At 36.6% G+C, this 15,461-nt stretch overlaps 1 protein-coding gene across 1 annotated transcript in view; it reads left to right on the plus strand.

Moving 5' to 3' along the window:
- The first annotated feature begins 6,154 nt into the window (after window positions 1-6,154).
- The window catches only part of gli3 (GLI family zinc finger 3), a 185,906-nt gene continuing 176,599 nt past the window's right edge, over window positions 6,155-15,461 (plus strand). Inside the window, exon 1 of the mRNA XM_084103079.1 lies at window positions 6,155-6,568. The gene's annotated coding sequence lies outside the window, so the exon portion shown is untranslated. The remainder of the gene's footprint in view (window positions 6,569-15,461) is intronic.

The raw sequence follows: 15,461 nt of genomic DNA on the forward strand, positions 1-15,461 counted from the left end.
ATAAAATAATAATTAAGATTAAGTCTCATACAGGCAGAGGTATGAAAGGCTTGTCGATTTACATCAATAGAGCATGAATGGGCCAGTTCTCCTCACCAGACATTAGTCAAAGACTGTAAATGGGTGTTTACAGGGCAATAAAATATTTGATAAGAATCTTATCAGCCTTCTTGACATGGTCTCACAATAGGCATCATAAAACGCATAATTTTAGAGATATCATCCTCAGATTTGAAATGAAGCATGACCACAATTGTGGCTACACTTTAGTTGTGGTTATAAGTTGCAATCCTACATTTCACATAATATTTTTATACATTTAATAAATATATTCTTAATATTTGTTGTTTTTGTTTTTATGTTTGAGCTTATATATCTCAATATTAATAGAATGACTTATGAGCAGCAACCTTTTTATTTTAGGTATGTCATGTATGCATCACTTGCCAAAATTGGGGCTGACTGGTAAGGGGTTAAAAATATATCTAAAATACGTCCTATGCTCTCAATGAAAAATGTAGAACAATTAGTCCATGCGTTCATGACATCAAGGCTAGATTATTGTAATGCTATTATGGGTGGTTGAGTGTCAAAGTGGTCAAAGTTGAAACTGAAACTGAATTACATATGTAATTCATTTCTGTAATTAAATCTATAATTACACTGTTGACCCAACTCCTAACCCACCCTACGTTAGCCATACCCTTACCATAAAACTTGCCATAACCTTACCCATATTCCACCTTGATAACAGCAAAACTGTTTTGTAATACAACATGAACACAATAAGTGCATTGTTCCTAACAATTTTTTTGACGCAAGTACATAGTGGTTCAAGACATTCATAAAGTGTAAGCCATTATTGTAGCTCAACTAGTAGTAGTGTATGATGGTTGAAACACCAAGGTAATACTACCAAGATGAGTCCAGTCAAGTGACCTTCATATATTTAATGCTTTATACCAGGGGTGTCAAACTCAGTTCCTGGAGGGCCACAACCCTGCAGAGTTTAGCTCCAACCCTAATTAAACACACCTGATCCAGCTAATCAAGGTCTTCAGGATTACTAGAAACTTCCAGGCAGGTGTTTTTGGTGCTGGTTGGAGCTAAACTCTGCAGGACAGTGGCCCTCCAGGAACTGAGTTTGACACCCCTGCTTTATACAATACAGACTTTTTCAAAGTAGCTTCAAAATAAAGAAAAATAACAATTAATGATGCAAACTTGAATATGAGACTAATTCAAATGTTGCAGTGAAGCAGCTCTACTGAAGACATTGTCATTATTTAGCTCAATCAGTACGGTGTTGATTCAGTTCAGTTCAATAACTGTAAGGCCCTGTTTACACTTGGTATTAAGATGCGTTTTGGTCGATCAGATCCAGTGGTGTAGTCTAGTTTTTTATAGTGAGTATACTGTAATATACTGTAATAAAAAATGGTGTTATTGTTTTGGCAAGTTTAGGCTACTCTTTAAATTAAAACATGTATGAAAACTTGTGTGATATTCCCTTAAAATAACGTTTTAATAGATTTTATTATTATTATTATTATTATTTTAAAATTCATTTTTACTTCTTTTTAATTTCTTTGAGTTAGACCGAACTTTTATTTTGGTGGGTTGTAGACATTTGAGTTTCTGTGTGTTTTAATAAAGTATTATTATTATTAGGCCTACTTGAAGTATACTCTACTGTGCAATAGTAATATATTTCTGTTATAATTTCTTCAAGTTATACCGAACTTTTATTTTGACAGGTTGTCGTAAAGACATTACAGTTTCTATGTGTTTGTATATGAAACGAATGAATGACTTTTATCAAATGAAATGGTGAAATTCTCGTGAAGTGACTCTCATAGCAGCTCTGCGATGAAGTGCACATGTAGTAGCTCATGTCTCAATACAGTGAAACGCTGAAAACACCACGAGCGTGATCACGCGTGCTTCAGTGTGTGTGTGTGTGTGTGTAGTGGAGCACACATTGAGCGCTCATTCATTCCCAGAGACGCGTAGAACAATTGCAGTCTCTTTTAACTTTAATATTCACAGACACTAGTCCATATCGAGATTTGATTCATTGTACAGCCCTACTTTTGATTTATTAATTCAAAAATAGCCAAATTCGGTGACGTTCTGCTTAGCAAGCTCCATTTGTGACTGGATTCCGCGATTCGGTGTCGCTTCGCAAACACAGACGGGGTGAATTTATGAATGAAAGTGAAAGTTCTGACACAAAACGAAGTTGTTACGCATCCTCACGATTTTTTAAGTGGGTATACGGAAATCCTTGGCCTTTTCTAGTGGGTATACGGCGTATACCTGCGTATCACGTAGACTACACCACTGATCAGATCACAAGTAGACAAGGGAGACACATACCCGTTTACACCTGGTGTTTTAATCCGTCTCCTTTGTCCACTTTCAACCACTTCTGTCCTGATTTCTTTGAGGGGAGGGCCTATGGGTGGGTAAATGTATGTGTTTTTTCCCCCCAGATCTTTCGATCTAATGGACAAAATAAGCTCGTGCAATTTACATATGAACGTGCCCAGAGACGACGGGAAAACATACAGAGAGCAGCGGCTTTTGTTTCTGCTCTGACAGCCGCAAGACCACTCTGAACGCAGTGAGTGTGTGTTAGAAGTAGGCAGTCTTTTGCGGCTATTCAAACACATTCGACCACATGAGCGTTTACACTACGAAAGCAGTGTGGTCAAATGTGTTTTCGACTACTTCTTGAAATAGTTGAAAGTGGACAAGATCAAAATGTTTTAGACCCAGTTTAAACCTGTATTTAGCGTCGTCCACTTGTGATCCGATCGACCAAAATGCATCTTAATATCAGGTGAAAAAAGGGCCTAAATTTCATCAATTATGAAATGATTTCAATTTAGCAATAAGCAGCTCTACAACAGACATTAGTGTTGTTATTCAGTTTGAGTCAGCTAAATGTATATTTAAATCTATGTATATATAAAATCAATTCACTTCAATAAGTGTCAGTGTTGCAAAATTAATCAATTATGAAACAAAGTCGATTCACCCATAAAGCAGCTCTGTCATTATCCAGCTCAATTCAGTTTAATTTTTTTCGTTCTCATCCAATAGTGTCAGTGCTGTCAAATCGTTAATGCAGTATTATTGAATATTTAGTACCTTTTAAACCCCAACTAAGCAAGTCAAAGGCTGTAATGGTTTATACGAAAACAAGTTGGATTACATGACACAAACCTAAACCTAACCATGATTTAATATGAAAATTTTTGTACAGGGCGAGTTGTACAATATAATATGATGTATAAATTATTGCAAGTTGTTGTGAGAGTGTGTTGGTTGGTGTCATGCGAGGTAAAACTCGGAAAGAGGAAAGAGAGCCGAAGCCAAATGTAGATTACAATTTATGGTTACACTTTATTTTAAGGTGACATAGTTGCATTGTACTTACTATAGAGTAACAGTTAAGGTTTGGTTTAAGGTTAGTTACTTGTAATTGTGCATAATTTACTGTTACTACTATAGTAAGCACATGTAGTAATGTGTAACTACGTAAAAAAACAACAAAAAAAAAAACACAGAACACAAGGAGCAAAAACCAGAACACGACATGTCACAAACAGACATATAAGGACATAACCTGACAAACAACATGGGAAACACAAGGGCTATATACCACACCTGAGAGACAATCAAAGAAAACCAATCAACAAAGGGACTAGGCACAGGAAATCAAGAGAACAAACTAAAAATCCACAACACAGGGAACAGTTGGTTTGACCAAATCCTTTGGTAGAATCGTTAATTATAATTTCTTATAAAATATTTCTTATAAAAGTGAATCACAGTGTGTTTTTCCACAAACTGCAAGGTAAAAGGACTATTGAATGTACATAAGTCTCAGGGTGTGCACCATGTCAATGCGAGTCAGGTCTAGAAAAGTCAGGAATTCTTGTTTAATTGGGGTGAGATCAGGGGCTCAAAGGGGGCCAAGGAGGGACCTGTACCCCTTTCTTTCTCCTCCAGAACCGCTTTGGCACCACTGCTGCTTTTGATGTGTGCTTTGGCTCTTCGAGGCCAACTTTGGAATATGTTCTTGGGAGACCAACGGTTACTTGCCTCCAGGCAAAATCTCAATTCCCGGGATCCAACTCCTCTTTGATAGAATACTTTTGGGAGCAGATAACCACCCCCAATCCCCACTCTGCCTTACCCCTCCTTTAGTTCCTCCTCTCCTCCGTGAACCCTCTCTCTCTCATCCATCTCTCTCAAAGATATTCACAAAGAACACTGACTGATTGCCTACATCTCTATATCAGTCACTCCATTCACTTCAGCAGAACAGATGATAGCGATAACAGGGAGAAAGATGTATTGTGTTATGCATGTCCGGACCTTCTAGACTCATTCACCATCTGCTTTTAAATATATGAAATGGTATTTAGTTGAATAAAAAGCACTTTGAGACAGAAAACATTACTCAAAATATACCAATTTTATTAAATTATGAATTAACTAAATTCTTTTTACCCAAATACATTAATGAACACACATTAATGTGGCTTTTGTAGCTTATACAAATAAATTTTCATTGCTGCACAACCATCAAGGTTTTCTCTCTAACAGACACATCAGTATAGCTTGTACAGCATAAAATGAACTCTATTGGACTTGACTTGTCGGCCACACACGCAGTCAGATTGAGTTTAAGAGATTAGAGTGTGATTTTCAACTGTGAAAAAAATCAGTTGCTGCCCCATTGATTGATGGTGAGCCCAGAAGGTCTTTTTTAACAGCCTAATTTCCCTGTATATTGATTATGTATATTGATTAGGAATAACCCTACTGGAGGCACAGTTTTCCTTTCGATGTTGCGAACATCATGGTCTCACTTTGAGTCTTATTTCCCATAGACAGTTTCTACAGTATAATCTTGTAATTTTCCCCCTCCAGAGAATACCTTGCTGATCTATTGAAATAATGAAATGAGAATGAATTACTTTAACTTAGAAAGACATTACAGATTCTTATTTTCAGACAACAAATGAGGATTTTGTTTAAACACAGATAAAGATTTGAGTTGTCAGAGGATAATATACTAAAATATTAATTCAATTCCTGTACTTAAAAGGAATCCCTGTTTCAAAGCATGATGATAAGTGTTAAAGTATAGACTTTGACAATTAATCAATGTAATGTAAAACATGTCTTAGTTTAACCGTCTTATTAATCAAAATTTCTTGTTTTTCTTGATGAGGTCAATGATTATGAAGCTTTGGAAAATTATATTATTTAAATTTTAAAATTACATCCATGTTGCTTATATAGTTCAAGCATACAACCTTAAATATTACATATAATATATATATATATATATATATATATATATATATATATATATATATATATAAACAATTTAGTCAGTGAAATTAATATTTTGCTAAATATTTTTTTGTGTGTGTTTTATGTTAAAATGCAGGACAACGAAAGTTTAGATTTATTTTTTTTTTTTTAAATCATCTTTTAGTTCTTACCTAAGAAATTACAATGAATACTAATGCATTTGTGCTTGGCAGTCTAGAACCATTTGTGTAGACATATTGATTTAGTTTTTATTGTTTTGTTTGTTTCTCTCAAAGTTCTTGATGTTGAAGAATGTAAGGTCATTATTTAATATATTTTTCAATGCATTATTAAGAATAAACCCGAAAACCTATTTTTAAGACTTACACCCAAAGTTGCTTAGGCTAGGCTACTGTTCTTATGGAGGGTTTGCTTAAAATAAAATATGTGAAAGAACCATTTTAAACAATCTTTGAATGTTTTATGTTTAAATGTGTCTTGTGTCATTTTCTCCCATTCAGCATTTAGTTTACAAATCTTCAGAATCAACAAATCCTCTTTGTAAGAAGTTACTGCGTCCAAAGCTGTCTAAAGTGTCCTTTTGAATGTTTTCTCGTTTTCACTTTTCATTACAGTGACAGTTACACATTTTATATAGAAATAAAAAAATTACACTTACAAGTTGCAAGTTGTAATTAACATAATCACGCGCACATAGCCGACTTGTGAAGTGACCATTTCGTTTTCCCTCTTCAAACATGACTGCACCGTCTCAGGAAGGAGCGCTGGTATAATACCAGGAGAGAGGGAGGGAAAAGGGGGCAGAAGGAAAAAAGAGGAGAGGTAGTGTGTCTGCTCTCCGAAAGGGAGGAGTCAGGCACAGGGAAAGGGCAGCTGAGGCTCTACAAATCAAATCTTCTTTACCCGAGAAACTCTGCGTTACGCTCTTTACTGCGATAAACGTATAGAAGTTTCACGAGTCACTGTACTTTTGTGTTTAGACTTAAGGTATGGGCAAAAAGACAGGGCGCTAGTTCAGTACTGGGCTGCTCCTGCAAAGCGCACATAGGACAGAGAGAGAAGACGAGGGAAAAAGGAAAAAAGTCCGCAGAGCAGTTTTTGGAGTTTAAAGTGAAGAAGCCAAGAGTCTGTTTGCATCAAGCATCTGCAAAGCGAGCGAGAAGAAAGTCTTACGAGGAGAGGACAGAAAAGTTTCACAACAGCTGAACTAGTAAGTGGAAGTAGGCTAATGTACAGTTTTCTCAGCCTCTTTGGTTTCATTAAGTTTTGCGAACCGAAGAAGAGGGGGGAAGAGTCATGTAAAATGTGAAATGCGATACTCCTTCCAGTCTGGTGCAAATGATTACATGCAATATAGGACAAAAACACTATTGGCAGCGGTCGATGGCTGTTTATTCGAGTTTTCTGCTCTATAGAAAGTTCGGCAGTGCCGTTTGACAAACTTTGCAACTTATTGTCAAACTTGCGGCCCCTATTGGTCTGTTAATTTTTTTGTTGTTGAAAATGTCCATTTGATTTGCTTGTCACATTGATAAGTAGGCCTATCTGCAACCATCACAGTGCAACTGGTTTCAGGGCAATGTGTCCTTGCAACAGTTTAAATAGCCTATTCTCAAATGCTTAAGTGATTTTTTTTTTTTGGAAATAGTTCTGAAGAAAAGTTCGGGGTCCCGCATAAGCGTTCGTTTCCCTGAAGATCAGAAAGCAGAACGTAAGAATGTTTCTCGTATTTTCATATCGTTTCAAAAAATTGAATTGTGTTAGAAAAAATAAATGTTGCTCTTTGATGTAATAGGGCGATCAAACATTTTAGGCTACAATAATTATGTGCGATGGTAGGCCTAATATGTAAAATATAGGCTATTCTATTTACGTGGAATGTGTTTTAAAATTGAACACGTTAAAATTGAAAACTTACGTTTATTTGCTGCATTAATTTCGCAAATAAAATCAAAGTTTCAGCCTGCAGTGATATAGCCTACTGCATGTTCATTGCTCTTTTATATTCACTTTGAATTTAATCAGTGCTTAAGAAAACATCTCTGGAGACTGTTAAAATCGAGTAGGCTATAAATCACATAAATTATTGCGATAATTAAATAGATAGAAACTATTCAAATATCATGTGAATGATGATTTTTTTTTTTTTTTTTTTTTTTAGAAGTGTGACAATTATTACGTACTAGCTAATACGTTTTCGGCTCTCCACAGGGATAAAATGCTAGCCTAAGTTAAATAATTGCCTATGTTTTATTTTAAAAGACTAATGCTAATGAACAGCCAAGATGTTATTAATGGAAATTATCATTATTTACTGTTTGGATGTTGTGTAAAGTTTTTGTGTCACGGCCTAGATATTTGCTTTCAACTTTTTAAAACTTCACACACTGATACCACGAAAGACTTGTTTGTAGTTTGTCGACGAAGCTTCAGAACATCCGTGTCCCGCCAAACCCCTCCTGACACCTGCGCGCGATTAACTGAGGACATAGAATCTCACATTTAAATTCAAAATTCACTGTTCAGTTAAACGTTTAATTCGTCACACTTTGACCGTTAGTGTTACGTTTTTTTTTTGCAAGCTTGTACTGATTAACAGTAGCTAATGTATTTACATGATATTGTTTTGTGGAGCTATTATAATTTATTACAATAACATGCATTTAAAGTGTAAAGTGAAGCCTGCTTGACGATTTTTTTGGCCATCAAAGGTAAATGAGGTCTGCCTAAATTGCGTGTTTGAGGTTTATATTTTTTACTTTATTGCATTTGCATTTTATGTACAAGAGTTGTTTCTTAGTGAATTGTCTCTATTGAAATCTGTATATATAGTTGACCCAATGCTGTATTGAACACATAAAATGCTAAAAGGTGTGTAAAATTTTCTCATATGTTAAATGCAATCAATAATTTGTTATATTATACTCTTTGTAATATGTCAGTTATTAGGCTGTCCGGTGACCTATGAATTTGCATGACATGTCAAACAGGATAGAAAAATATGTCAAACAATGTGTAATCTGTCTTTCATGTCAAATTTACCAGTAGGCCATAACAGATAGTTATGCATTTTTTTTCCAGCCTTTACTCAATGTTGTAATGAAATAAGCATTCATTCGAGTTCTTCAATTCAAGCTCTGTGATGATAATAAGTCATTGTTCTCTAAAAAGACACAGACCTCATCAGTGCGATTAGAAAGAAAATCCACAGCATCAGTTTTCAAGCAGTGTTTATCTCACGCTTCTATATTTTGGGAACAAATTTGTACCTTGTTGCTTTAAAAAGAAAAAGAAATTGTTTAAAATGTAAACGATAAACTAGATATTATATCATTCAAACAGGAATTAGTAAAAAAGCTTAATTAAAAAAAAAAAAATTGAATTTTTTGGTTTAAAATAGAAAAATAGATTTGGTTATTGGAATATGAATTTCACTGGAGCTTTGTAAATATCCTAAATTTAAATGTTTATTGTTGCATTTGCTCAGTATGCATTACAGACTTCATAAAATCTGTAGAGTGTTTATACTATTATCAAAAATAATTCAATAAATATTTGCGTGCAATTCTTTGATCAAACAGGTGTTATTTTGCAAAAAAACACTTGCCTAATCATGATTTATTCTCCCTCACTCGTGAGCAGAGTAGACCAGATTAAAAAAAAATTCATCTGATCAGAGTCACTCATCAAACTGGAGTTTATCACACTTCATATATGCAAGGCTGCATTTCAGAACAGAAGGTTAGCAGGTCACTCTTGCCTTTTCTTGCCCGCTGTACTGAGGGCACTGTGTCACCAGCTAATATTAACAAGTGGAGATGACATACGATTATCCTCAATGTCATCCCACTCCCTCCTTCCACTTAATGCATGTGCATAAAACCCTCAGATTAGGCCCGACGTTGGAGAGGGATGCCTGTATCCTTCACCCTCAGGGTGCTTTAACATCCTAAAGCAACTCTACCTGTCATTAGGTGCATGTGGGAATGAGATGACTAACAGGGGGGCATTGAGATGCTAATGTGGGTTTGAATAGCACTGTGCTTATTGTCCAAACCAATAAGGAACAAATTAATGGGAAATTTGTGTGTCTCTGCGAGGCCGATAGCAGATTGCTATCCTGGAAGTGCTCTCAGGAGCTTTTTTTTTCATGCTATGGTTTGTGTTGCAGCAGTTAAGAGTTTTTTTTTTACGAGTCTGAAGTCTCGGAATCCAGGTCGGGCTGATTGCTTTTAAGTAGAGTGATTTGTTATGATAGATCTGTAGCGGCATGAGGTGACAACTAGGCTTTTTGCTCATAATCAAGAATCTAACTCCCTGATCTGTTGTCAAATTTGTATATCTTGGAGTAAAATGCATTTTCCCCCCTCAAAGTATCCGATGTATTTGGCCATATTTAGCATTTTTGACCCTAACAAGCAGCACCTGATCTAAAATTGCCCGTAAACCTTTGTTGTGTGCTACTGTGGCGCTCTGCTTCCACAAGCTAGTACTTTCAACTGAAACCTCTCACTTTGATGATTCTCAACTTTGATACATTCAGCATCAAATAAAATGGACACAAAGAGCAAGAAAGAGAAAAGGGAAACAAGTGAAAGCGAGTAATTGAGAAAAAGAGGCGATGCTCTCGAGCTGTGGGCCGCGTCGGATCAGAAGTTGAGCTGTTGTGGAAAAGTAGAGACACGTCAAAAGTGTTCGTCTATATTTGTGTCTCAGTGGAGGGGGTCTCTAGCTTTGTAGGGGGCTTGCTCTCAAGCTCTCTCTCTTTCCTTTTCTCTTCACTCCCTTCTAATCCCCAGGCCCAGTCATCCCTTCAGGGCATGCCTCAGATCTGCCTCTATGTCAGGACGACCCCTTCCTTCTCTTCTTTCTGTTGCCCTTTCTCTCTTTCTTTTTGCTTTATCTCCATTACCATTTTATATTTTACTATTTCACACTCTCTTTATATATATATATATATATATATATATGTTTGGACACTTAAGCCACACTTGAATGTACAAAATTTATGAATATCATTTTGTATAAGATACAAAATATCATACCAAGACCTTTTCTCCAAACTAACTTCACTTTTCAAAGCCATTTTTTTTTTCTAAATTATTTTTAATCAATTGGTCCCAGAATGAAGTAATTTGTCCTCTAGTTCATAGAGGTGTTCTAGCTGTGTGTAATTCATCACATTAACTATGAACATATTACACTAATGTTTACTAATGTTATTTACTATTACTAATATTATATATTTACTAATGTTTGACAATCAGAAAGTGTCCAAGTGACCTTAATTTTTAAGCAATAAATTGTGTGATCATTTAAAGTTGGCATGAAATAAAAATGAACCCTTTTCCAAATGCATTCTATAGATCGTATTGTGAAGGATTTGTATATGTATATATTTCATGTTAAAAAATAGTTTTGACCTCATAGTGTTTAATCAAAATATCATAACTGGACCTTCTGGTGAAAATGGCAGACTTCTCTCTGTTGATGCATGCAGGACTTCTACAGCCATTTAGTCTGCTCAAACCCGTTTTCTGCTAGCTCGGAGCTTTTGGAGCCTCTGTTTCTTGCACTGTCATATTCTATTTTTCATTCTCAGTTTTTTCTCTCTCATTCACATACAGCTTTGTAGGCTGTCACATGAAATGAGCAGGTTCATACCAAAGTATGAGAGTGACAGACTGTTTTCACTGGCAAGGCTGGCTTCTGGAAACTCAAAATTGACCTGTGAATTAGCCTGGTCATTTACCCTTTTAGAGAAGCGTTAGCAATGGCAGAAAAAACAAGCGAATTCACCAGAAAAGATAAGTTCTCGAGAAATGTTATTCTTAAGCAGATCTTCAGCTTGCCATGCATGTTAGCTTAACCATTAGGCCTGTTAACCAGCATAAACCAGTCTCAGCTTCCAGAGAAATTCATGCTGGTCTTTTCAGGCAGGGTGCTATTCGCATAGATGTGTGTGTGTGTCATGGATAAAGCTAATGTTTTCTTTCCTCAAGTAGGTAGCTGCAAACAAAACACATTGTGTGTTGGCAATAACTTCTTGGTTTGCCTCTTTAATTTGCCATCTGTTAAACCATATGTAAACCTGTGTGTGAAGTGCAGCAACAAGAGAACTAAGTACTTCCCCATTTGGTGGCAGGGTGTGTTAAGGAGTTGTGACCGAGTGGTTGTGTGTGAATGGTCTTGGCTTTGATGTGAAGTATTTTGAACAAAAGTGAAAACACCCAAACACACACACATAGAGGGGACGGATAACATGGTCCTTCTATGTGATCGATGTCTTATCTCCTGCTCTGAGATTTTTAGCCATTTCAGATATGAATGAATGAATAAATAAATAAATAAATTAAAATACAATTAAGCAAATGTTAACTGTAAAATGTAAACTATGTAAATACTTAAAAAAAGAACACGGTTAAGATTTTCACAAAGACTTAAAAGAAACGAAAAAAAACATTAACCATTTAAACATATCAATTAAAAAATTATATATTAAAGCATAAAAATGATTAAATAATACATCGTTTTAAATAAGAAAAAAAATGACAACTTTAATGACTTAACCTTCAACCCTAAGCATTACAAGGCCAGGGTAGTATAGCTTAATATCAGATTCATATGTAGAAAGATAAAAACAGTCTGTGCAGCCAGGGCATGTGTTCTCCCTCTATAGTATAAGTATAGCTCCTCTCATGTTTGCCTCTTATTCCCTATGTTTTGCACTCTTCTCTGTCCCCTTTGAGTACTTTAAAAGTAAATGTCAATGCCTTTGCTTCCCTATTCCCTGAGATAAATAATGTCCCTATTTACAAAAACAAAAGAGGAGACTTAACTATATGAGCAAATTTCAGGCAGGCCTGAAAGACTCCCCCATTGTCATCACAGCATCTGAAGACTAATCGCTTTTTCTCATGCAAAGTGTGCTGGTTTTAAGGGCCAGGGCATAGATGGAGTGAGAGGGAGAAGGAGAGAGAGAGAGAGAGAGAGAGAGAGAGAGAGAGAGAGAGAGAGAGAGAGAGAGAGAGAGAGAGAGAGAAGGGGTGGGGTGGGGGCTTTGTTTTAACAATACTCCACGGGGAACTTTGAAGGGGAGGCAGGGTCTATTGGAGGGGTCCCTCTCCCGCTGAACAAAGACCAGTTCCTTCTAAGCAAAAAGAAGGGGAGGGGATGGAGGTGAAAGTTTTACAGACTAGTTCCCTCAAGGAGATTTTGGAGTGGAGGGGAGCAGAAAGGAGGTAGAGAACAGGGTCTTTGGAGTCCTCGGTTGTTTATAACGATAATGTGTCACACTGTTAATTACAAATATGACACACCAGCACTCAAGGGACAAGGGAGGAGGAGGAACAGAGGATAGGATTAGCGGTATGATGGTATGTTGTGGGACGGATGAAGTGTCAACCAGGAGAGATTTTGTTATACTGTGGCTATTTTTACACATGAGAGTGCAAATAATAATAATAATAATAATAATAATAATAATAATAATAATATATAAATGACCATGCATGAAATGTTCCCAAACAAGTTCAGTTGACTTGTTTACGTTGTTTACAGTTGCTGAGCAACATTGCAAGTTGTTGTGTTCATATAATGACACTGATGTGCATTTTACAATGACTTTGAATGTGGCTCAATATTGATATCATTAATTTTTTAATTGTAGTAGTTTTGTTATTACACAAAATAATAGTTTTGTAGTTTTGTTATTAAAGCTGTTTTTTTTGTAGTGACACCAGACTTATATTTTGTTTGCGTCCTATAAATATATATAAACTAATATATAATTACCATGTTATTAGAATTTCCTCATACTGCCCTACCCTAATAGAGGCAAACATTTAGAGAGAAACAGCAGGATAAATGTGCAAATGGGCAGTAAAGGAGTTTTTGCCATACCACTCCAGAAGGCTGTTTTTATCGAAGGGGGCTCAGCTTGCTTGAGAAATACACCTTATACATCTTATTCTTGTAGGAGGACAAGGTTAGACTATGAAATGTATTATTAAGTCACACACACACACACACACACACACACACACACTCACATAATCTGACTCTTTAGGTTGCCGGCTGGCTACTCATGGCGGACAGCGAGCATGCTGTGTGCCATAGTAAAGGCTCATCCAGCAGCCACAGTTAAGAGCGAAAGGTTCCATTTGTCAAAGGTGCTCGAGAGCGCTCCCCCTCTCTCGCTGCCCCGCAGTTTGGCGGCTACTTGCCGAAGTCATTGTCTGAGAGGAGGCAGGACATTACTCACTGCTGAGGGAGGGAGAAAGAGATTTGGGGCCCCAGGCACCCGGACTGACCGGGTTTATGAATGGGGAATTAGGTTTGCATACTGTGAGTTAGTTACTGTGACAGCAGAGCCCTTTAGACTTGAACTTGACTGGGCTGATGTCCACCATATGAGGAACAGAAAGAGAGGAAAACAAATAGTGGGGTGGGGGGTTGATGTTAGCACATCTGCTGTCCTGTGCTGTGTAGTGCATGATAATTCTAAAATGTCCAAAAGTGCATGTTTGGATGCTTGTCTTGTGAAGTAAGTGGGTAGCTGACATGTGATACTTTTAGGAAGTTGACGTACTGCAGTGTGATGTTAAAACTAATTTAAACAGCATTTTATGTTTTTTAGATACAATCACGAAAGCATAATAATTAAATTACCTATATTATACGTTTTGTTGTAAAAAAAAACTATAAACAAAACTATACATATATATTATATTTTGTATGTATAAGATTTAGTGTATGTTCACAATGTACTAGAGTTCACGAGAGTTCGGGATACTCATGATGTGGATGCTGCAAGATGTTAGCTTTTTGGAGGGAAATGTGGTGAAAAAGAAGAATGCAAAGTGGAAGAGAAGAAGGAAAGTGTCGAGACAGATCGGAAGGCTGCAGAAAAGGAAAAAAGGGTAGAGAAAGGAGGAGAGAGAGTTAAAGAGAGAAAGAGTTGAGCGGGAGTGTTTTTTCCTCTCAGAGCTCAGTGTAAGCTCACGTCTACCTCCCAAAGCTGCGTTCACAAAGAGATTTACAAGACAGGTCTCTACCGCCCTGCATTTCAAGTGTGTGTGTCTGTGTATGTAAGCCTTCCAACCTGTGTGAGTTATTTCATGCATATAAAGTGCATGTGAACAGAACACTGCAGATTTTCACATGCACATGCATATTATATTTCAGTATTTGCGCTGGCAGTTTATACAATTTCAGCAATGTTTACAATATCAGTATGTACAGTAATATGTGTTTCACCTGGGCAAAGGGATACCTGGCACAGGCCTACTGATATACTTTTAATAGATTTGAATATGTTCTCTCACAAAAGCTTGAAAAACCTTCAGATGCTAGGAAATGTGTGTGTCGTGCATCATGTGTCGGCACTGTATTCAGGGGTACTTCCACATACTATGGGGGCTCCTTAGCTTTAAGAATTATTTATGTTGTTTGGCTTTTTGTGCTACAGTCAAAGCATTTGTCTCCTCCTATTAGACTGAATGACTCTACTGAACCCAGCTGAAATCTCAACTCATCCCACCAAAATCCCCCTCCGCTACACTTTACGGACTACATAATGTCTTGATGGTCTGGATTGTGCTGTCGAATAATTTAAGAAAAAGTGCATTACTGTAAAGCAATATTTGTTACTTCAGTACAAGTCAGCTGTTTACTCTGTTAAAACCAATTGTCTCTCATTCATATAATTTTAATAAAAGTATAAAAATAAATCTAAAAAACAAGATATAAAATTCAATAAATTAAAATTTAAAGGGTTAGTTCACCCCCCCCCCCCCCAAAAAAAACCCCTCATAATTCACTCACTCTCAAGCCATTCTAGGTGTATATGACTTTTTTCTTTCAGCCAAACAAAATCGGAGTTATATAAAAAATATCCTGGCTCTTCCAGGCTTTATGATGGGAGTGAATGGTACCTTGTTTTTTGAAGCCCAAAAAAGCACATCAATCATAAAAGTAATCCATACGGCCCGGGGGGGTTAATAGAGCCTTCTGAAGCGAAGCAATGCATTTTTGTAAACTATTATGACTGGCTTCCGATAACGGCCGTATGCGAGTCGAGTTCCGGCCGAAGAGTGATATGA

The sequence above is a fragment of the Abramis brama genome (assembly GCF_963993115.1).
Source record: "Abramis brama genome assembly, chromosome: 24".
NCBI classification, from domain to species: Eukaryota; Metazoa; Chordata; class Actinopteri; order Cypriniformes; family Leuciscidae; genus Abramis; species Abramis brama.